Source organism: Cebus imitator, unplaced genomic scaffold, assembly GCF_001604975.1.
Source record: "Cebus imitator isolate Cc_AM_T3 unplaced genomic scaffold, Cebus_imitator-1.0 Scaffold245, whole genome shotgun sequence".
In the NCBI taxonomy this organism is placed as follows: Eukaryota; Metazoa; Chordata; class Mammalia; order Primates; family Cebidae; genus Cebus; species Cebus imitator.
In genome coordinates this window covers 506,285-531,016 of record NW_016107560.1, presented here as the reverse complement: position 1 = coordinate 531,016, position 24,732 = coordinate 506,285, and the positions used below count along the sequence as shown (strand labels likewise).

At 33.0% G+C, this 24,732-nt stretch overlaps 1 protein-coding gene across 5 annotated transcripts in view; it reads right to left on the bottom strand.

Moving 5' to 3' along the window:
• GRIK2 (glutamate ionotropic receptor kainate type subunit 2) overlaps positions 1-24,732 on the bottom strand; it is a 729,530-nt gene that overhangs the window by 606,985 nt on the left and 97,813 nt on the right. The window lies entirely within an intron of this gene.

The window sequence follows — 24,732 nt, the reverse complement described above, 5'->3', positions numbered from 1 at the left end:
TAATAGCAGCCCTATTTTTTGGTTTAGAGATATCCTCCCAGCCAGGGGCAGTGGCTCACACTTGTAATCTGAGCACTTTGGAAGGCCGAGACGGGCAAATTACAAGATCAAGAGTTTGAGACCAGCCTGGACAACATGGTGAAACCCCATCTCTACTAAAAATACAAAAAGTTAGCTGGGTGTGGTGGCAGGCACCTATAGTTCCAGCTACTTAGGAGGCTGAGGCAAGAGAATCACTTGAACACGGGAGGCTGAGGTTGCAGTGAGCCAAGATCACACCACTGCACTCCAGCCTGGGCAACAAAGTGAGACTCCGTCTCAAATACAACAACAACAAAACTTTTCCCCAGCTGAGATTATGATCTGACCTAGCCAAATAAAATGATTGTGAGCCAATACAACACAATTACATTTGCTGAGAAAGTGGGAATGAAGGCAGTTTCAGAAAACCTTGAGAAGATGATGGGATTGGAAGTGCTACAGAAACATTTCAACCATGACCACCAAAAGCCTGATAAAATCACCATCATACCCACTCTAGTGCATCCTTGCATGATAAGCCTCTCATCTCTTCCCATAGCTGAACGCTTGACAACACTTCTGTTAAACCTTTGAAAGAGCCCTCACTCTCCTACCAAAAACAAAAACCACTTTTTATGGAGGTGTTTGATAGAACTAAAACATTCCAGTCCTTTGCTAAGAAATAATAAACTGTAAACCACTTTAATGTCATTGAAATGTTTATCTACACCTCTTTGAACACTGAAATATTCTTTTAGGTAGAATTTAAAGTATACTTATACATTTAATTTTAATTACAGAAAAACTTAGCCAGTTAATTAAAATTAAATAAATACATATTTCAAAGAAATTCACATTTATTTCTTAAACAAGTAGGAAGAAATAAAACTATATAAATTTAAAATACTTTATGACTATTTGGTTTTCTGAAAAAGTTTGAACAGAATAGATGAGAGGAAGAGATAAAAATGTACATTATTTTCTTTGCACTGTGTTCTGCATACAACAGTGACATTTCTACAGTCAATTCCTTCCTAATCTTTCATTTCAGGATAAAAAGATAGCAGCACATTTTGTTTCAAAAGATATTTTCTGTGAGTTGAATTACAGACCTGTCTTGAAACACTTTGGACTTTCAGCTTTTAATAGTTAATTCATTTAAAACTTCAGTAACTCAGCACACACAATGTTCTAGGACTAGGAAATTAATCTTTCAGTAAAACAAATCCAATTTGCAAACACTGAAGGCCTTATCCTTAAGTGGTCTTAAATCCTATTTAGCACTATCCTGGATTTAAACACATAATAGTCACTGTGGTCTAGTTGGTTAGATGTTTGTATACATCATAAAATTTAATCCTCACAGCTCTATCTGGACAATATTACCAACTCCATTTTATAGATGGAAAATTAACCCTTGCCAAAGGTAGCTAATTTATCTAAAGTCATAAAGATGGAATAAAACATGTCAGAAATAAAATCCAAACAAAGTTTCTCTAAAATATGATACTCTTCAATATACCAAACTGATTCCTAGAGAAGGACATTTATTAAAGAAAAATAAATTACAATGTCATCCAGGCCAAGGATCTGAGTAAGCATAAAGATTTATCTGTAATGAGCTATGTCATAGTTACTTCATGGATTTGATGCATTTGCCTTAACATCTTAGTATCTTGACAAGAAAACTCCTAAATGTGGGATAATATATAAGCCTACGAAATAGTCAAAGCAAAGAGAAATTAGACAAAATTAACAAAAAGTCAATATTTTCTATATAAGCTGTTATATTAAGCTTTGCTTTATTCACATTTCTTATAATATTAAGGGATGACTTAGGAACATCCTTAGTTTAAATTTACTATCCTGTGCTTTCAGAATTTGTACTAATGGATTAATAAACACATTTATCCTGTTGTCTCCACTGAACTTAAAGGTTTCAAAGAGCAGAAATTTATCTTATTTACTGTGATAGCTAAGCAACACCAAATATACTACCTGACAGGTACTGTGGAAACTCAATAAACATTTGTTAAATTTATTTTTCTCTTATAAACTAAACTGGCCTGAAGTGGTCCTGTCACTGAAATAAAAGTTAAATAGCGAAACTTAAAACATGACTCTTTAAAACAGGATTTCTTAGTCCTTCCAAGAAAACAGTCAGTAAGGCTATTATTTGGTCTCATGTAGACATAATAACCACTTAATTGTCTAAATTTCCTACTTTATCACTTTCTTTTAAAGCACATACAATTACAAACAGGCAGAAAACTAAATATTGTCTTCTACTTATTTTTCTATTATATAGTATTTGATGCATCCAAAATAATAAATGTTATGTAAGCTACGAAACACAATGATGACACTAACTTGTGATCCAATTTAAATCCTAGAATATTACCTACTTTCTCCCCAACATCAGCCCCCTGCCACCTCTCTGGGGGCATTATCTTGATTTTTATGTTTACCATTCTTCTTGCCTCCTCTTTAAAAATAGCTTTCCAACCCATTTCTATATTGCTAAATGAAATATAGCTTAGTTTTTATTCTATTTGAGCTTTACAAAAATGGAAACATACTCTATGCTGTCTTCTACAACTTGCACTTTTTTCTCCATGTTTAAAATCCTGTAATTCATCTTCAGTTTAGCTACAATCTATTCAAATGTATGTCCACTGAATAATGTTTCAATGTATTAACATCTTTTTTAACTTTAAAGTTTTGGGGAATGTTTTTTAAACCTAAGTTCTCAATCTTTGACATTCAAAAAGAAACATAGCCTGAGTCCTTATAGGAAAATTCTGAGAAAAATACTGTGATATCTTAGCAGCACCCAATGTACTATCTGACAGGTAGTGTGGGAACTCAATAAGCATTTTTAATGTGTGAATAGAATAACAGGAATTATTTCTAATGTATGAATAGAATAACATCATGAGGACTTTTAAGCATACATACAATAAACAGATACATCTCTAAGGCAACACCCAAATTATGTCTTTGAAATCAGTTAACTCTTCTGCTTTATGGATTAGCACATATATTAGAATCAAGTGCCCCAAATTAAAGCACCTATATCTTTGGTTAATATAAACACATTTTTAAATAACAGATTTTCCAAAATAATAGCAATAGGATATGTAAAGTGATTTTTCTGAAGGAGGTTCTATGAGGCAGTTTATGATTTCAAGATTCCTAAAACAGTCAAATCAGTTATAAATTTTTCAAAATCCATGGAAAAGAAAATATCTGACTCTAACATAAGTTTTAATATGTGTTGTGTATGTCTCAGGAAAGTTTGTTAAATACAATGCAACATTTCAGTTGTTTCATGGATCAGCGCAGTAACTTAAGTAGGACCAAAGATAAATATGCAATTCAGAGTATGACCCATTTTCCACTTTATATATATTATATTGATATGTAGTGTTAGTTTACTCACCTATAAGATAAATGGAGTAGTATTTAGAAATATCTGCCTCTCAATTTTGTATAATTTATGAGATATGTCTCTGAATTAAAAAACAATGCTACAAGTTGCTTTCTCCATAGTTTGTACCTCCCAGATATTCTATACATAGTATTTCTAGATAAGCCTTGCTTGTCTTCCCACAAGCTCCTCCTGCACCATCTTGTTTGCTTCTACAATCTACCCTAGTATTGTGGCATGGAAGAAGGCATAGAGTTTGGTCAGAAAAAAAAGGTTTTAAGTAAGGTCAAACTTTTACTAATTAAGAAACAGGAAAATGCTAAAAGAACATGAGGAATTTTGTTCAAGCCATAAAAAGAGAAGAGAGAAACACTCAAAAATTTACATAAATCATGAATGCAATAAATGTATACTGTGAAATTTATAAAGTTACCTCCTATGATCATCAAAAATCTCAGCAAAATATGCAGAAGAATGTCAAAACTAGAGTAACATAGCCTTTTTGGAAGCCTGTCAGGAAAAACTAATTACAAAACGTATGCCTAAGGAATGGAATTGATTTGCATTTTTGGTTAATCACTTGAAGCTGGGATGTCTACCAAAAATAATGACTTTGGATGGATTGACACACCATTTAAAATTGTCTTCATAAATCAGTAAGATGCAACAAAATGTAGGGCAGTGCCTCTTTCCCCACTTCTTCCTCTCCATTCATAGCCAAATGTCTTGGAAAGGAGTTGTCTACAATATCTGCACTCTCACCTCCTGCTCAGTTTTTTTTATACACTTTCCTCCCACTACCATTGTAATTGTTGTCAGCAAGATCAATAAGTATTGCTCTCTGTGCTAAACAAAAAAAACACACACACACGAAAAAAAACCTAAGGTATTGACTTCTCTGCAGAGTTTGACATGATAATGCCAGAGCCTCCTGGCTTTCCCCTATTTGGTTAACTCCTTCTTACTTCTTATCACCTACAACACACAACTCCCACCTCCATCTGTTATTCCTTACTAGAGTAGCTATCCTGTGTTGGGGAAGAGAAATGAGAATAGGGGCTGGGAAGGGAGATGGCAAATGTAGCTTGAAAAAGTCCTGAAGTCCTCCATAGAATTTATTTATGCTCTAGAATATCCTGCCATCTTCCACTTTGAGTGAGATAATGAAAACCCTGAACTAGAATGATGGCAGGGGGATTAACAATAGTAGAAAAAAGGTTTATTGCCATTGAAAAACTGTAATTGTTTATTTTGCCTTTAGTGTTTCAATTCACACATTGAATTTGAATGCATTCACCAGTCCCTGACAGCTAGACACCCTATCAGTCTCTTCCCAGAAGGAACCACTTTTAATAAGTGAGTATGTATCACTGTAGTAGTCTTCAAAGTAATTATAACAATTCACAGGAATTATAAAATGCATTAATGATACATAATATGCAATTACATGTTAATTACATGTATATTGTTATACTTTTACATATGATACTTTCCATATCTTATCTAAATCACTTTCATTTACTTCCATTTTTTATTTCCTATGTCTCAGAAATCTTTTTATTTCAGTACATTCAGATTAATATTGCATGACTACACCAAGATTAATTTAACTGCTCCCTAATTATGGATATTTAAGTATGTCTAAAGTTAACTATTATAAATAATGCTCGAACATTCGTGTGTGTGTATCTTTTTGTACCAATGCATTTCTGTAGCATATAGTCCCAGACATGATACTGCTGACTCAATGGGAATATGCCTTTTAACATGTATTAGGTGGCACCAAATTGCCTCATAGGTATGTTTTAATAATGAATATTTTTACCAACAGTATAGGAGAGTATCTGTTTCCCTATATCAATTTCATTAATTTTGCAAAATTATAAGCATGTAATATTTCCTTACATTGGTCATTATCACAATATTACAGATGAGAAAACTAAAATTCAAAGATGATAAGGAACTGGCCAGCACAGTGGCTCAGGCTTGTAATCCCAGCACTTTGGAAGGTCAAAGTGGGAAGATCACTTGTGGTGAAACCAATACGGTGAAACCTTGTCTCTACTAAAAATACAAACAAATTAGCTGGGCATGGTGGCGCACATCTGTAGTCCCAGCTACTCAGAATGCTGAGGTGGGAGGATCACTTGAACCCAGGAGATGGAAGTTGCAGTGAACAGGAATCACATCACTACACTCCAGCCTGGGTGATAAAGTGAGACCCAGGCTTGGGAAAAAACAAAACAAAACAAAACAAAAAAAAAACAAACAAACAAAAAAAAAAACATGATAAGAAATCTTCCCATAGTCACACAGCTAATAAGCATTAGAGCCAGGTTTCAAATCAGGTTACTCTAGTTCTTTCTACAGCTCTTGTTGCTTAAAAAAATAGTATAAGTGGGTAAGCCAGATGCAGAACCTATAGGACATGTTGACTGGTATTGCCTCACTTGTCAAATTGAATGTGAAGCCCATCAGAATATGTCTATACACAATGAAGTGTGGCCACTGAGTGGATAAATGTGACATATGTTGCCATTTAAGTATCTGTGCAGCAAATTATGCAACCTGCAGTCATAAGCAGATAACTGGTATAAATAATTTAACAAAAATGCTTACTATAATGATTTAAAAGTTCATATAATATGCATAATATTAATTAATCTTTTAATTTTTAATTAATGACAGAGTCTAGAAAAACTGGTTTCAGTCCTCAAACTCCCTTGGTAGTTTTGAAAATTGCCTAAAATCAGATGTTGAGAAAAGTTCTCCCTATTTAGTGGAATTTTTAAAATCTGCTCCCAAATTTGAGTAGAATCACACATTAATGCTGAAATACAGATTGAAGTAGCTGAGAGGTTTCCTCAGATACTTATTTTGTTCACGATGGTTCTTATGAGCTCTATCCTTTCTCTATCTGTACTGATATGATAGTCAAGTAATTTGGTTCTTAAGCTGAGAAAAAAATCTCTGTCATTAATATTCAAAAGTAATTCAGCATTATAATTATCTCAAAATATGTGGTAATCCCCATTTTTGAGAAAAGAACAATTTGAAGAAAGTTATCAGAATTTTTAAAGTACTGTTAATAATAAATAGTAATAAGACTAATATATAATAATAAATAACATTTATCAAGCCAGGCAGTGAACTAAACACTTGGAATATCTTCTATTCCTTCATACTAAAACTCTGCAAGTACATATTGGTAAAATGAATTTACAGATATATTCAACCTGATCAAGGCATACAGCTAAGTTGGAATCTACATCCTGGTTGTGAAATATTAAAACATGAAGTCAATAAACATAAATACAAGTCTTTGAAGCATAATAATTTCTCGACAATAATTTTAGTCTTTTACATAGTTGCTTTTTTAGTATGTACTTTCTTTCCATCAATTATGGAGGACAAGCATACTACCAAGGAAAAACAAGTTCACACTTTTTCTTCTAATATGTAGTTGACCTATTTAAGTTTACTAATAATTAGACATAAAACTTCATTGAGTATATTAAAACTCATCACAATCATGTTGAAAATCATTCACCAAAAGTAGTTTTCCACAAAGTCACCTTAACTTAAAAGTTAGTTAACTTTCTGCTCCATTAAATTTAGTTCTATAGATGAACAGCATAGTTATATAGAAAACCTACAGATTGCTTTAAATCTCAGCAATACAAATAAGAATTTTAAAATATCTCCTATTTACATAAATCCCACATATCTGTGAGTCATAAATTCTATTTTTCATTATGATTACAGACTTATACTTTGCGAAGAACCTTGAATCCCTAAACTCATTTGATTTTTAAAAATTTAACACACAACAATTGGTTTTCTTCAGGTAAAAACACAACCTTTCTATGTATACATAATCAATACTGACATTTTGATAGAAGACAGAACTTACTTTACGGCCTTTAATCCAATATCTACCATTACTTTGATTAACTCCTGGGCCAAAGCATTTAATTTTAAAATGTTTCAAGTTCTTATATCCATGTGAGGAGAAAATTACAGAGAATCCAAGAACCAAAAAGTTCACATTATATAAATGTTATATTACCCATAATATAAATGATACCTATAATATCATAAAAAAACAAGGATAGTCAATCTGGCCCTTTCTTCTGCTTAAAATATCAATTCACTTTTGTCCTGTCATCCATTAACTGATTAAGAAAGTAAACAAATATTCACTGGGAACCAACTGAGCACCAGGCACTATGTGGGTTTTGAGGCACAATCCACACCTTAATGGATCTTACAACGGAGTATATGTCTATACGAAGCTTATAAACCTAACATAGTATATAAGTTATACTATATAAGTCATAATATGTACTATGACTTAAATCTAACACAAATAAAGTACTCCAATTTGGAAACAACAAATTTAATGGCAGAAATAAGAAAAAATGTTCAGTATTAAAAATTAGCAATGGTTTCTGCAAAATTAACTAATTTTCTCCAAAAGGAAACAAATAGAATAAAATAAAAAGATAAAGACATAAGAATCATAAAATCAAGGCACATTAAAATTACTTAAATATCATTGCCACTTTTATAAACCAATATATTCCTAAGCTTTATTTGCTGCAGAACTAATTCAGTGTTCTAAAACAAATAAAGCCTTATGGTATGACAACTACAAAATATACTAACATAGCAATAAAAATCATAAAGTTCCCTAGAGAAAAGAGTTTTTTTCTTTCAATAATGTTTTAGATTCACCAAGACATTTGTATTTTGTAAGTGAAAGGAAATAGAACTGCTATTTTTAATATTATCAACTTTTCCTAAATAAAACCTCATCATCACATAACAAAGTCTTCTGTAAATACATCATATCTTACACTATTTATAACAGTATTAATAAAAAATAAGGTTGTAAAATAGTGAATGCTTAACATTAATTTGGAACATTCAATAGGAATATTTAGGATTTGGCTCAAGCCTGTAATCCCAGCACTTTGGGAGGCCGAGGCGGGTGGATCACGAGGTCAAGAGATCGAGACCATCCTGGTCAACATGGTGAAACCCCGTCTCTACTAAATCTACAAAAAATTAGCTGGGCATGGTGGCGCGTGCCTGTAATCCCAGCTACTCAGGAGGCTGAGGCAGGAGAATTGCCTGAACCCAGGAGGCGGAGGTTGCGGTGAGCCGAGATCGCGCCATTGCACTCCAACCTGGGTAACAAGAGCGAAACTCCGTCTCAAAAAAAAAAAAAAAAAAAAAAAAAAAAAAAAAAAAAAAAAAAAAATATTTAGGACTTTTAGCCACGCATTTCTATTTCTTAAAGTAAAATTTCATAACACTTTAAAAAGGCATAACTTAAAGTTAACTTTAAATTAGCTATGAATGTGAGCATATGATATTTTTCTAAATAAGAAATACATCTCTAGTACTAAGTATGACATTTTAATATCTTAGGTATATAAACAAAAAGAATAAGCAATAAGATATATAGTAGGTTCAGCATTTCTTTTAGCTTTCTGCTCACATCTTGTGGAAAAAAGAGTTACCGCCTTATTTAAAATGTGACAATCAAAACTGCAAAATGTTGTATTTCAACAAAACTCAGTAAGAGTGAATAGATCAACCTCAAGACCTATACTTGTATATATTTCTGACTCATTCATTTGGTCATTCATTTTTGCATTAAATCAACAAAATATTTATGGAGCACATGCTATGTGCGCCCAGTATTATGGCTGGTATTAAGAATAGAAAGTTAGAAAGCTAGACATTATCTCTGACGTTATGGAGTTCATCATCCAATGCCAAGGTTCAAACTGAATAAGCAGATGGAAGGATGAGTACAGAATTCGATGCTGTGGTAAAATCTATGAAGGACGCAAAATGAAAGGTGGGAAGAGAAAAAGTAGGTGGGGTAACGTTCTTAAATTGGCTTGCTTAAGGAAGCAGATTACTGGAGAATGAAAAAGAGAGTATCTTGGGATGTGGAAAGGAATTTCGTATGTTTGGGAAGACCAGAGTGACTGGAGCACAGTGAGTGAGCAGAACAGTAGAGGAGATGAGGGTGAATTCAATCTATTTAGCTCTTAAAAGTTGTATATCCTTCCCAGTACTCTGGGAGGCTGAGGCGGGTAGATCACGAGGTCAAGAAATCGAGACCATCCGGATCAACATGGTGAAACCCTGTCTCTACTAAAAATACAAAAAAAAATTAGCTGGACATGGTGGCGTGTGCCTGTAATCCCAGCTACTCAGGAGGCTGAGGCAGGAGAATTGCCTGAACCCAGGAGGCGGAGGTTGCGGTGAGCCGAGATCGCGCCATTGCACTCCAGCCTGGGTAACAAGAGCGAAACTCCGTCTCAAAAAAAAAAAAAAAAAAAAAAAAAAAAAGTTGCATATATTTTACTTTAATTATTTTTCAGCCTACTTAGCCCCTTTTACCAAATATAAAACCAGAGGTCAGCAAGCAACAACATTAGTTTTCAAACCTTGATAAATCTATTTCAAAGGCTCACTTGTTCAGTCTAAATCCTTAGGTTATCAGCAAAATTGAGTGAGTTACATTTGGGCTGGAAACATAAGTGACTTTCAAGCTCAGGATAACTACAGACCTTTTTAAAATTTGAAAACTCACTCTAATGTTAGTATATGATCACTTAAACATTACAAAATCCAAAAACACGTTTGTCCATTGAATTTGAAAACTGTAAGTTACATTTCATGGGTTCTTAGTTACTCTCCAAGTTTATTACTTTAAAAGGTACAGATTTTTTTTTTTTTCTCTTGGGCACTGAAAAGGAAGCATTTTTCTAAATGCCAAGTTAATCCTTGTTGGCAAAATATATACCATCCATAGTGTTTGTGCAAACTGTAATTACAAACTGACACCCACTGACAATACAGAATAGTTTCTACTACAGCAAGTAGTTACAAACATTGAAGACCATTGTCTGATCCCATAAGGCATGTCATTAACTTTCATTATTACTAATGACAGTTATAGGCATACTTCCAAATTAAATCACAGGCATTGTGTCATATCACTGCTCCTAAAAATGCTATATTTACAGGTTGGCCATTTTGGGTCATGTAGGCACACTGTTGTTTTACTTTTTTTTCCTTAGGAAAAGACAAGGGCCAAATGTAATAGCTCATGCCTATAACCCCAGCATTTTGGGAGGCCAAGGCGAGCAGATCACTTGAGGTCAGGAGTTCGAGATAGGTCTGGGCAACATGGTGAAAACTCGTCTCTACTAAAAATACAAGAAATTAGCCAGGTGTGGTGGCATGCACCTGTAGTCCCAGCTACTCAAGAGATAAGGCATGAGAATCACTTGAACCTGGGAGGCAGAGGTTGCAGTGAGCCAAGATCACGCCACTGCACTCCAGCCTGGGTGACAGAGACTCCATCTCAAAAAAACAAAAAAAAAGTTCAGATATGTAAAATACCAGCACAGTTCCTTTCTCCTCTTATGTTCTTTTTTAGTCAGTATATGATTTAGGAAATAAAATCAGTTTAATTTTTACTTAGAAAAATCTTATGTAAAAAAAAGTATATTTGTATAACAGAACCTAACATTGGTAAGTAAAATGCACATCTCCAATACACCCTGTTTGAGGTATGAACTGATAACAACCTTTATGACAATTTAACATGAATCAGAAGACTTAAAAACATTTATAACATTTATTCAGCAACTCCACATTAAGATATTTGTCATAAGAAGATTATCAGAAATTGACATGACCAAGAATTAATAACCATCTTGGGGAAGTCAATGAACTTTGTATAATATATAGAAACCAATCCAATTTTATCTGCATATTAAAGACTGAATAATAGAATTGATACCTGGGAATTTAGATAAATAGCCATGTAGCTAGGAAAGTGGGTAGATGATAGATATACACATAATATAGAATATATGAAAATATATTTATCAGTTTATATATTATATATAAACTAATACATATGCTAGTTTATATATTGTAGAGAACAAAATATATGTATTAATTTATATATTATAGAGAACATAATTGATATAATAGAAAAAGTCTGAACAGCATATATCAAAATATTGACAATTTCTTTTTTTTTCCCCCCATTTATTTATTTTATTGCATTTTAGGTTTTGGGGTACATGTGAAGAACATGCAAAATTGTTGCATAGGTACACACGTGGCAGTGTGATTTGCTGCCTTCCTCCTCCCCATCAATTTCTAATGAAGAAACTACAGATGATTTTCCTTGTTACATATATTTAAAAAAATAGGTATTACTTTGTATTTCTATCTATCTATCTATCTGTGTGTCTGTCTGTCTATTATTTATTTATTTTCAATAGAGTCTTACTCTGTCTCCCAGATCGGAGTCGATTGACTCAATCTCAGCTCACTGCAACCTTCACCACCCAGTCTCAAGAGGATCCTACCATCTCAGGCTCCTGAGTATCTGGGAACACATATGCATGTTACCATGCCTAGCTAATTTTGCTGTATTTTTGGTGGCAACAGGGTTTCACCATGTTGCCCAGGCTGGTCTTGAACTCCCAAACTCAGGTGATCTGCTCACCTCGGCGTCCAAAAGTGCTGGGGTTACAGGCATGAGCCACCACACCTGACACAGGTATTACATAATATAAAATATTGTGTGTTTTAAAATTTATTAACATGTATAATATTTATCATGAGCTAAAATGGTATCCAAATTATCTATAATGAATACTTATTAATCCTTATTAATTTTATGAACAATATAATCAGTAAAAATAATCGTTAAAGTTTTTAAACTTCAAGGGTTCCAATATACTTTTTAAAAACATGTTTTTAAAGTAATGTAATATAATACAGTAAAGAAATAACTGAGTAGTTTAGCTAAAATTACAAATCTTAAATTTATTTGAAACCGTCACCTACAGTCACTCTAGACTGATTCAGCATGGGTCTTCAAGTATAATTTTTCAAAGTCGGCATTTAACAGTTCAATCAGCAGTAGACTTCAAACAAAGTTCATATTTATTGAAGACTTAAGGCGACAGTGACAGAAATTTATGCACTATGACTAAAATGAACTGTGAAAGTTTTTTATAAATTCAAGATTTATGACTAAATGAGTATTATTTTCTTTAAAATTGTTGCTTTAGAATGTAATGTACTAAAGCCAAGTGTGGTGGCTCATACCTGTAATCCCAGCACTTTGGGAGGCCATGGCTGATGGATCACGAGGTCAAGAGTTCAAGACCATCCTGGCCAACATGGTAAAACCCCGTCTCTACTGAAAAATACAAAATTTATCTGGGCATTGTGGCATGAGCCTGTAGTCCAAGCTACTCAGGAGTCTGAGGCAGGAGAATCACTTGAACCCGAGAGGTGTAGGTTGCAGTAAGCCAAGCTCACACCACTGTACTCCAGCCTAACAGAGGAAGACTCTGTCTCAAAAAAAACAAACAAAAAAAAAGTAATATACTAATATAACTGTTTCTGTTGTGCATTTATTTATAATTTGCTTGTATAAAAACATACATGTTTTATAAAAACATGTTTTAAACACGTTTTATATATAAAACATTTATATATAAAACATTTATGTTTTTTATATAAAATATTTATATATATTTTAACTATGTTTTTAATGTAAACATTATACACACACACACACACACACACACACACATATATATACATATATATATATACATACATATATATATAATCTTTTTTTATAAAGGCAAAAATTGCAAACTGCTGAAGCTACTGGATTGGACTTCTGTTTGTCCCTGTAGACTCACTCTGTCCACTTTTTCTCTATTTTTGACTTTGTTTGAAGGCTCTTTTTCCCTTTTAAAATTACATTTATTAAAAGCTTATTTAGTGATGATTCATTGATTAGTAAACATTTCCCAAACTTTGTTGCTTGAGAATGTTTCTATTTTCCCAGTTTTTTGAAAATAATATTGGTTATTATTTGGTTCTATGTTGACAGTCATTGTCTCTAAGAAATCTGAAGGTATCATTTTACTAACTTCTGGCTTCCATTGTTTCTATCCAGAAATTAGCTGTCAGTCAAACTTTGTTTCTTTGAAGGCATTCTGGTTTTTTCTGTCTGGTTGCTCCTATTTTTTTTTTTTTTTTTGGTATTGTGCAGTTTCATGGTAATGTGTTTAGGGAATTTCTTTTTTAATTTGTTAGGTTTACTGAATTTCAGAATTCATGTCTTTTGATTCCTTAGATCTTTTAGTTTATTAATTCTATTGGCTGTGTCAAACCTACTTTTGAAGCCATCTATTATACTCTTAACCTCAAAACTTATATATATTTTATTTCAAAAAGTTCTAATTAATTCTTTTTCAAACTTGCCTGTTTATTTCTGACAGTCTTTTTTTCTTATTCCTTTGCTAAACCACCAGTAACCTCTTCTATTCTTATGAATATCATAAAGATATTTGTATTTCTGAATATAATTGTAATAGTCTGCAAAGGTCTGATTCTAAAATTTGTTTTCTGTGCTTTCTCTGGTGATACTTGTTATACCATATATTTTGTGATTTTGTTTGTTTTTATTGTGAACTTATAGTATAGTATTCTATGGCTTCCTAGAGAAATGTCTAATTCCAGGTCTGGGAAAGGAAAAGTACAAGTTTATCCTAGGACACCTTGTGCCAGAAAGAAAATCCTCCAGATCAAACGAAGCCATATCAAAAAGATACAGGAGATAACTTAGGATAATGTGGCTTTCAAAAGAATAACGTTGATGTATTATAACTCATAGAATAACTTTTTAAAAATGAGTCCATAGTCATTCTTGAGAGAGAGAAATGGGTGAGACGAAAGAGGTTCATTCATTTGCCCTTACTAGAGATGACTGGTATGCCAACAACCTTCTCTGAAGTTGGTAATTAGAGGGAAAACAATAAGCATTTACATTTCAGGAGAACTGTGGTTTATTCCCAATCAATCATTACAGAATAATATCAGCTAATTAATGTTAACTATCAGCTAATGAATATAAATTCTCAATAAAATAACTGATTCAGCTAGTGTCATTATAAGATGTTTAAACTAATAAGCAAAAGGTTATCTAGAAATAAGACATTCAACTGGGGGCAAAGTATCACCCTAATAAAAATTTGCTAATGGCAAAGGCAAAAGTAAGTAAATTTACTTACAAGGAAATCTAGTAATTACCACTTTAACTAAGTGATCAACCTTAGCCTCACTAAGAATGCTACATCCTAACTTCTCATACCTCCCAATGAGATGGAATATGAAGTACACAATAGAAACAATTCTTGCACAAAAAGTTTAAGCTATACCTAATGCATATATACATGTTTTATAGATATATATGTATGTAAGCTATACCTAATACATATATAAGTAAGTATTGGTATACACACATATATACATTCATACGTATATACATTCATACATACACACATATATGCAAACAGTGATAGAACCCCAGGTAGTGAAAACAATGACTATAATACATGATTTAGCATCACCCATGGAAATCTGAATGTAGACTAGGCTTGAGATGATACCTAAGGATTATTATTATTATTAATTATGATAGCTGTGATAAAGATAATAGTGTAGTATGTAAGAAAGTACTTTTTGGAGATGAATGCTGAAATACTTTTGGGTAAAGCATCAGTCAACAACTTACATTCAAATGCTTCAATAATGACGTAGAAAATGGAAAGATAGAGACAGAGACAGGAAGCAAACTTGGCAAAGTGCTGACAATTTATTGAATCTAAGTGCTAAGTATGTAGGTATTTACTGTACTATTCCTTTGATATTTATATGTTTGAATTGTCCATATTTATAACATCTTGGAAACATTTAAAAAGTTAATGTATATTTTTCCAGAACAAGTTTGTGTTTGCTTCTGCCACATTTCTGGAGATCAGTCCAAGAGGATCTAACTATATTTTTGACTTGGAGTTTTTCAGGCCATCCACATTGATAGTATAAATCTCAATTCCAAATGAAAGTGATGTTTGTTGTTGTTGTTGTTGTTTGTCTTGTCATTTTTCTTCTAATCCAGAAACAAGGTCTAGAATGACAAATGAGCACATTTCTTATTTGGACAGACAGCTGTTTTATTTCATCTTCTCTTTCTCATTCATTCATTTTAGCCTCTTGAGGTTACAGCTTTATGGATGATATATTCCATCCAACTTTTGCCTTGCTAAGGCCCAAGTACTGTTCCTAACTTTCAGATGTGTGTCTCATGGATGTCCTCAGGTCATCAAGCAGTGGTAGACACCTGTCTGAACGCCAACTTTCTCACTGCTTCTGATACCTGAAGATTTTTCTTGCTTTCTCACAAGATCAATTATGTTTTGGAAAGGAGTGTGGGGCTGTGTGTGCCTGTGTGCACACACACACACGCATGTCCGTTATTCCCTCCATCATATTCAAAAAGAATTTCATGTAAAGGACCTAGTACAATACCTGCATTAAAATGAGAATTTTGTTGTTGTTATTGCTGTCATTGTCATCACTTTCCTAAGGCTACTGTGCTATAGTTGTGCTTTTGGTCTCTTTGTTATAAGAGTCAAACCCAGGAGCAGGCCAAATACCAATAGGGAGAAGTACTTCTAGTAACCTAATTTAAAAAAGCATTAAAATCTGTATGACCATGGTATCTTTTATCAACATTTATCTTACAATAATGCCTCTCTTCAAGAAAATTGTTTCCTATTAACACCCCCCCCATGTACTTCTTCATTTATCTATTGTACACACATTTCTGAGTGGAGCTAAAGTCCCTTTTTTTTTTTTTTAGTATGCCTTTCTTAACCACTCTACCTCCTTTGAACCCCTATGACAATTGTAGTCTGGACTATACTCCTTCATGAATTCAGCCTCATAAAGAGGTTAAGAGCACAGACTGTAGGCAAACTGCCTAGGGTTTGACTCTTTCACTAATATCTGTGGGCTCCATGTCTTTGGAGAAGTTTCTTAAATTTTCTGTATCTTTGTTTTTTCATATGCAAACTGGAGGTATTAGTAATCCCACTTATAGGGCCCTGTTGATGACTGAATGAGATAGCTCAAGGAAGATGTTTAGCATAGCGCAGTATGTTGCATAATATGTAGTAAATTCTAAATACTTAATTATTCACTGCTTATGTTTATTATATATCTCTGTTTTAATCTTCTGTAAAGACTAAAAATGACTTATAAAGACCATGTTGCATCCTTCTCCGTGTCTTTTTATGAGACTAGCATATTGCTGAACATACTCTTAATTAGATTCTTATTAATATTCAAATAACAGTTATAGTCATTTAAAAATATCACTTTAATGTTTTTCTTTCTCTCATAACTATACTAAGATGCTGGACCTGGATGCTTCTCTCTCAGAAGCAAGAAATGTCATATTTTCAAAATTGATAATCTATAGCATCTTTATTTTGTATCGTGCTGCTAAGAAAGTACTTGCCTAACCTTAGAAAATATGCTAATGGTGGGATTTCATAATCCACAATGGTTGTCATAGAAGTATTGCTGAAGTCCTTAAAATCATACCACATACTTAGATAATGAGACATTTACAGAAGAATACTCCTTGCCAGGAGAATCCTAGATAGTCGTTTCAACATCCCCTAAGAAAATTTCTTTCACTCTTCAACAACTGGATTACAAAACACAGTAAATCAGTAAGTTCACCAAGAAAATTCTAACACTATGTTATCATAGTTGGCCAAATGGTACTTTCATGGATCCAGCTTCTACACAAGTGCTTCAAAACACTACCATATTCTCAAGAAAAAAATGAACGAATCAGTGTGAGGGAAACAAAAGTGCCTATTTGGATGCTCTCTGTGTTTTAAATGAATGGATTTTCACAGTAGAACAATTAACTGACCTACATCACTTCTTCAAATCTTCTTAGAGAATTCTCATGCAAAATAAAGTGCCTTACTTCCACTTTTCAAGGTTCTGTAGCTATTGTCACTTGGAAGACAGTATCTGTCTCGGATGACTGTCATGAGAATTTTTACTCACAAAATAATGCTGATTGTGTATCATCTCCTTGTTCAAGGAGGAAACCCTCTTCCCTGAATATTTATGACATTTTGGCACTTGACATTTGAAAAACAGCAAAATGGGGGTATTCTAGAAGTAGGTTTGTGTTAAAAAAATTAATTCTAGTGGTCATTTACTCAAAAGAGTAATCTTTTTATATTTTCCATTAAAACTATGGTTATTTTAGAGAAATTTATTCTAACCAGAATTGAATTTTTCTAAATGTTAATCATCTCTGAAAACACTATGCAGCTTCTCTTGCTTATTACTTGCCAGATCCTCCTTAGACCCTCAGCATTATAAAGAAAACACCAATAATTTCATTTGTATGCTTTTTGTACATTCATCCCCTGTAGTCTTTTTTCAACCTCACCTCCTATCTTTTTACATCCATATCAGAAATGCAATAACATAAAAATTTTCAAAAATTAAATAGAAGCATTATAGAAAGTGTGTATTTGTGAATCTGAGAACCTAAATAAAATAATTTAGCCATAATTTGGGCTGACCAGTTTGTTTTAGATGAGGAAACACAAGCCCAGAGAGGAAAAGCGGCCTAAATCGCTTATGGCAAAACCGAAATTGGAAATCAGGTTCCTGCAAAACTAATGAACCTATCCATCTATCAATCAATATATTAACTAGAACAAGCCCCAAAAGTGAAAATAATTCTCTTGATGATCTCTCAGATAAACCTCACACCAAATTCATCTTCACCTTTTGCATGAAAATCTTTAAGAAGTTTATAACAACACTGTTTTCTTCTTCTGATAAAGATATTTTCCTATACAATGAAAAAAAAATTGTTGTAAAAACCACAACTCATGACCTCTTTCACATTCTCTGCCTATGTAACCTATCAAAATATTGCATTGACTTTGCAAGTCATAAACTATGGAAGTTATACTTCTACTACTAGAGAAGATTTTTAACACTTTTTATAAGCATTATTTATATTCTGTAATAATGATTAAAGTCAGAATAATTTGGTTAAATACAAGGCAGGATGGTTATAAGGAGACTAGAAGTTACTATAAAATTACTATTCGAAGTACTAATGATGCTTAAATATTTTACGTTTTGATTATGTCTACTTAGAGCATCTTTATATTCATTTTTCAAATCCAATCTAAATAGAGGGAAAAACATGAAGACTCATACCTTTATAGTTGACATCCATCTGAACATAATTTTTAGCCAAAAATCAAAAGAAACAGTTTTCATTTTTTAGCTTTGGTGAACTTAGACTTATTATACATCCTTGGTAATTAAGAAGGTAAAAATATACATTTTTCCCTTAGTAGATAGTGTTTATTATGCTAATGAAATAAAATGATAAGATTTATTCAGGGTTAATGTATGATTTTCTGGTTCTTTAAAATATTTATATTAAGTCTGCTTTCTCCCTACAAAAAGACAAGCTCCATGACTACCAATATTTTTGTCTTTTTAAATTTAATGCTGTATCCATAACACTAGAACACAATAAGGTATAATTACTACACAGTATTGATAAATACTTGTTGAGTGAACAAATGAATGATACAAAAACAGAGGGGCTACTATGTGTAAGTCACATTATGTGTGTTACTATGTGTAAGTCATATTATATTTTGTATATTACTACATATGTAAGTCACATTGTATTTTTCCAGTAGTTTGTGTTAAACATGTTGGTGATTTTCATATCTTATAAGATGGATAGCCAAGGTTCTTTACCAAATAAATGGAAAACAAATTTTCTCATAAAAGTGAAAAATAATGACTCCCATTCATGCATATGATCTCATTAATTTTTACAGTAACACTGGGGTGGAGGTGAGACTAATATTACCTCCAGTTTTAAAATGTAGTACTGAGGCTCAGGAGGTGAAGAAATTTACACACATTTGTAAGGCAGTCAGTCCTAGAATGATCACTATGAACTTTTAGACTAGTGTTTATTTCTATGAAACACTGGTTTCCTCATGGTTCATAAGAAAAATAGCCTGGGATATTTTAATTCCATACTAGCAAAAACATTATTAAACAATACATGCTACTACATGATTATTATAGTAATATGCTAAAGCCTAAACTTATTACTAAATATTTAGAACAAAATATCACCTTGTCAGAATGTAAGACTGACTCTACACAAAGGCATGGTAAGTAGTTATCTGTATGGTATGAATTGAGGGACAGTACCAGCCCTTATTCCCCTCAACCTCTCCCAGATCTATGAAACTGCCTGGAAAAGGGTAAAGGCATGAGTTAAAGACAAATATTGCCTGATCAATAGCACTGTCTATGGTTCCTGATTTCGAAGCCTAGTATGCTAGAACCAAATATTTGTACAGGGTATTTAGAGACTTAATCTTGTTCCACATAACTACATTCTTGTCAGGATTCGGTGTTATTTCATATACTTGGTTACTGAGAGAGAAAATACCTCACAGTTTGTTGCAGAGAATCTAAAACGTGCAAGTACTACAAGTAGATTACCTAAGCCTAAACTATTCTTGATTACTGTGTATCTAATACAGACAACTCCACTGACTTATTGCTGTTGAAAAGTGGAAACAGATTTGATAAAATGGATTTTTGAAGCCTACCTTTAGGTTCAATAAACAAAAGTAAAACTAAAGATTTAGAAGATCATGAAGGGTTTTTTCCCCCCAATTTGATCTTCCTTCACTCACCAAAGGATTGGTTAAGGTGGTTCCAATGATTAAAGTAAACACAAATATATCTTGTTAGGTGCTCCACTTTACAATAGTTCCTTGCTCGAATGCCTTAGTGACTTCTTCTCATATACAGCTCAGAAGGAAAATCCCTTAATTTGGCATACTTTCTATCATCTGCTTGCTTTTTTTTTTTTAACCTTATCTGCCACTTTTCAAAGTTTGGCTCCAGACATGCTGATCTGACAATAATCCCATGGAAATCTGGTCTCACAAATATGCAGTTACCACTGATTCACAGACTTCTTTCCTCCACATCCTCTCAAACTGCAAATTTCTCTTGGTGACATCACTTCTCTCGCCACTTGAAGGCTTTTATTTTACCTAAACTGTACTTGTTAAATATTCTAGGAAGAAGAGACGAAAAACACCAGGGCATGGTATTCATCAATTCTTCTCCGAAGGAAAATCTTGACATGAGATTAAGGCTCACTAATACTCACCAATTCTATCACTAAAAGGTTGATTGACTGAACTTCATATAATTACAAAACAGCATAACTAGAAAACCATAAGTTTAATATCATAATGCTTTACAGACATACCGCCAGCTGTCCCTTAAAAAAGTAAAGTTGTTTTACTAAATAAAAAATAGCACAATGGTGCCTGCTAATTACATTTTCTGCCAACCAGAAAAATTGCACCATAAATTGAAAATATAAAGCTCTTTTGGATCATGTATCATAGTTCAAAAGAACTATCACTTTTCTTTGCCTATTATGCAGAAATGCTGCTATAATTGTATTTTTCTAAAGCAAATATTCATATTAAAGACTTTCATTTTATATTCATGTTTTATCATCCAAGTATATTTCAGTATAATTGCTCTATCCCTATAAAACCTCCCTGTGTGTTGTAATCAACTCTACTAAGATTTATGGTGCAAATCCTTTTCTAAATTCTGTATGAGTTGCTTTCCAGAATTAACTACTAAAACAAATGACTAACATACAAGGTTAACAACATATTTTATATAAACGTCACAGAGCAAGTTCCCCCAAATTGTCATAAGTATTGTACTTACTGTAGTAGTTCTTAAAAGTGAAACAAAGTTCCTATAAAGAAAAATAGTTATGTTTGGAAGGTTAAAGAAAAAATTACTAGTTATTAAAGTTAATTATGTTTAAAAAATAATTATAATGCAATGCAAAATAATGCTGGGCTAGACTGGAATCACAGGTCTTGCACCATAGCCCCAACTCAGCCACTAGCCAGCTACTTCATCTGAGGTAAATAATTTAACCTCTATGGGACTTAAATATTCCCATCTATAAAGTAAAGAAACTGAGTTATCTCGTTGCTGAATTCCCTGCACAACCTATTATTCTAGATCTACAGCTAGTTTATATCATGTGGAGTAAGATATAGGATTTAGTATACTAACACTTAGGACTATTCCTTTCACTGAAGCAAATGATCTGTGTTTAGTCAAGGTTGTTGTCATTGTACTATGTAAAGTCAAGGGTATTTGATGCTATTTAGTTTTCCTGATAGGATAAATCTGTTTCAGTTGAATTATATGCTTCTGCAGCCTTATTCCTTCAAGAAAGCAGCAGTCTACTGTCTGTCAGATATGCCAATAAAAGGGATAAATGTTTCCAGTGATTAAGTTATTTGTCAATAATAGAAGCATTTTGAACTTATATATTCTGCACCTACAATTTCATACTTCTCTAAAATATATAATCTACATATGCATTGAAATGAAACAGGAATCACTGAAAAAAATCTAGTAGGCTTTCTAGGTTAACAAAGTATACTTTACCTCAAATTTTTCTAATGCCTGAGGAAAATTCCAATAACTCACAATAATGATAATGCATGAAGCTTTCACTGCCCTTTGAGACAGTTGTTTAAATATCATCTTAACATTACCTACCTAGACATTTTCTCATATCAGACATAAATACCAACTTAGCATATCCCATATATATACATATGTATAATTACATATACACATTTCAAATGTTATACAAAAACAGCATTAGTATCAATTAGCAATATTTAAAAATTAAATATATTTATAATCATTTTTATAAACTCTTGATGGCATTCCCAAGGAAATCTTTTCAGAAAACACAATGGAGGATAATATGCTAAAGTAATATTCAGGCTTTAGTAGGTCTTAGGGGAAATATTCAATGTTCTCTTCAGCTTTCATTGAAAAGCTAAACAAACCACAAACAGCAGGGTAGTTTTCCCTTTGGAAGTAGATGGTTATAGATGTATTAAGGAGTATAACATATGCTATTAAATATGGATGGTGAATTATTCATACGTGCTATCAAAACAGCCAAGCAACTGGGACTATTATCTACTCTACTAAAATTCTCATTTTGTTCTTCGTTGTCTTTTGCAATCAGTAGACTCACAAAACTTTTGTAAATGAACATAATGTTGACTACAAAGTTATAAAAAGAAAAAAATAATAAATTAAATTCAGGTTATAAACCAGTGCTGACATATTTACCTATGCTTAGAAAAGTCTATGTGACACTCTAACTTGCTGCCCAATATCTTTCATTATAATTTTATGTTGGCAAAATATTCATATTAATTTTCTATTTTATATAACTCTTTTGTTGAGGAGAAAGGGAAAGTGAATCAATAAAAACTAACACAGGGTCCGGGCATGGTGGCTCACGCCTGTAATCCCAGCACTTTGGGAGGCCGAGGCGGGCAGATCACCTCAGGTCAGGAGTTCGAGACCAGCCGGGCCAACATGGAGAAACTCTGTCTCTACTAAAAACACAAAAAATTAGCCAAGCATCATGACAGGCACCTGTAATCCCAGCTACTCAGGAGGTTGAGGTAGGGAGAATTACTTGAACTCGGGAGGCAGAGGTTGCAGTAAGCCCAGATTGAGCCACTGCACTCCAGCCTGGGTGACAGAGTAAGACTATCTCAAAAAGTAAATATAAATAAATAAATAAATAAATAAATAATAATAATAATGAAACTAACATAGGCCAATAGAAGAAACAGTTACGAAAGTTTTCCAGTTAGATAAGTTTGTGAAAGGGGATTATAATTAACAATACACATTCTGTTCAAAGACATATAAATAAGCAAGGATATGGTTGAGAAAACATCTAGGCTGGCAACTCAAGAGCTTCAGAAGCAGCATTTCTAAACCCACTACTAATCATACTACAAATGATCCAAAGGAATGGAAGTTGTTTATTTATGTTCTTTGATAGTAAAAATCACTATGAGAGATTGTATTGTCCCTTGCCTTGCACTTCCTCTTCACAGTGAAAATTCTGAAGACAGGTTTCAGAAAACAGAACTGCATAAATTATTGAATGCCTCACTGTAAGCTCTGTATTGTTTTAAATCTAAAAAGAAACAAAATAAACTTTAGAAATGGTGACCACTGCTTTTGAAAGATATCTAATAAAGAATGTAAGACTGCCACAATTGCATTCGTAAAGCTGCTACAATGTATTTGCAAAGTTTTTACTTAAATATCTTTAAATCACACAGCTAATATATAAAAGTACACATGGAATACCAATGATTACACATTGAATGCGAATAATTATTTATTAATATTACCAAATACAAAATAAATCTTAGTTTCAAACTGCACAATTTGTTAAGATAACAAGAAGCAATACCCTCCCACACACAGTGAAAAGTAGCTATATACAAGTTGTGGAAAATGAAAGATCATTTTAGAGTTCTGCTTTCCCACCACTTCTCACTTCCACTAGATACTAAGTCATACTGAGTCAACAATCTCATTCATTGGTTCTTCCTCTTTCCCATTTCCACTACCTCAGTTCGGTCCTCCTATTTCTTATTTATATTATATAGTCTCCTAACATGTCTCTTTTTTTCTTTGTGCCTGAAATCTACTTAAACTCTCCTACTCTACACACACATTTTACATTTCCATTGCTTCCAGAGTTATTTTCCTGCTTGATGTGCTCTGATAACACAGGGCTGTGTCCCATCACCAATCCTCTGCTCATAGTGTTTTCTCTGCATAAAAAATAATATTTCCTTTTTGTCTCACTCACAAGAACATATTAATTAACCAAGCTAATAGAACCTTCTCTGGAAAGGCTGAACTGCCCAGCATGTTGTGGATCCCCATCTTTCGGAACCCATTTCACTCAAGGCAGCTTACTCTATCAAGGATGTATCACTGATAATCCCTGTTTTGCCTGTCGATAAAGCAGGTAAATCCATTAGGAAGACGGAGCACGATTCATTTTACATTTCCACTGCTAAGCATACACCTGACAATACTAGGTGCTTAATAAATATTTGTTGCCTGAATGAATCTAAGTGAGAAAATTTAACTGAGAGGAATAAAATTAATAGACTTTGACTTGACTAATTGTATAATAATCAATGACATTTCTTCACTGTCAGTTAGTTTTCACACTGCTATAAAGAGACTGGCAGGGAAAATGTGGCACATATACACCATGGAATATTATGCAGCCATCAAAAACGATGAGTTTGGGTCCTTTGTGGGGACATAGATGAACCTGGAAACCATCATTCTCAGCAAACTGACAG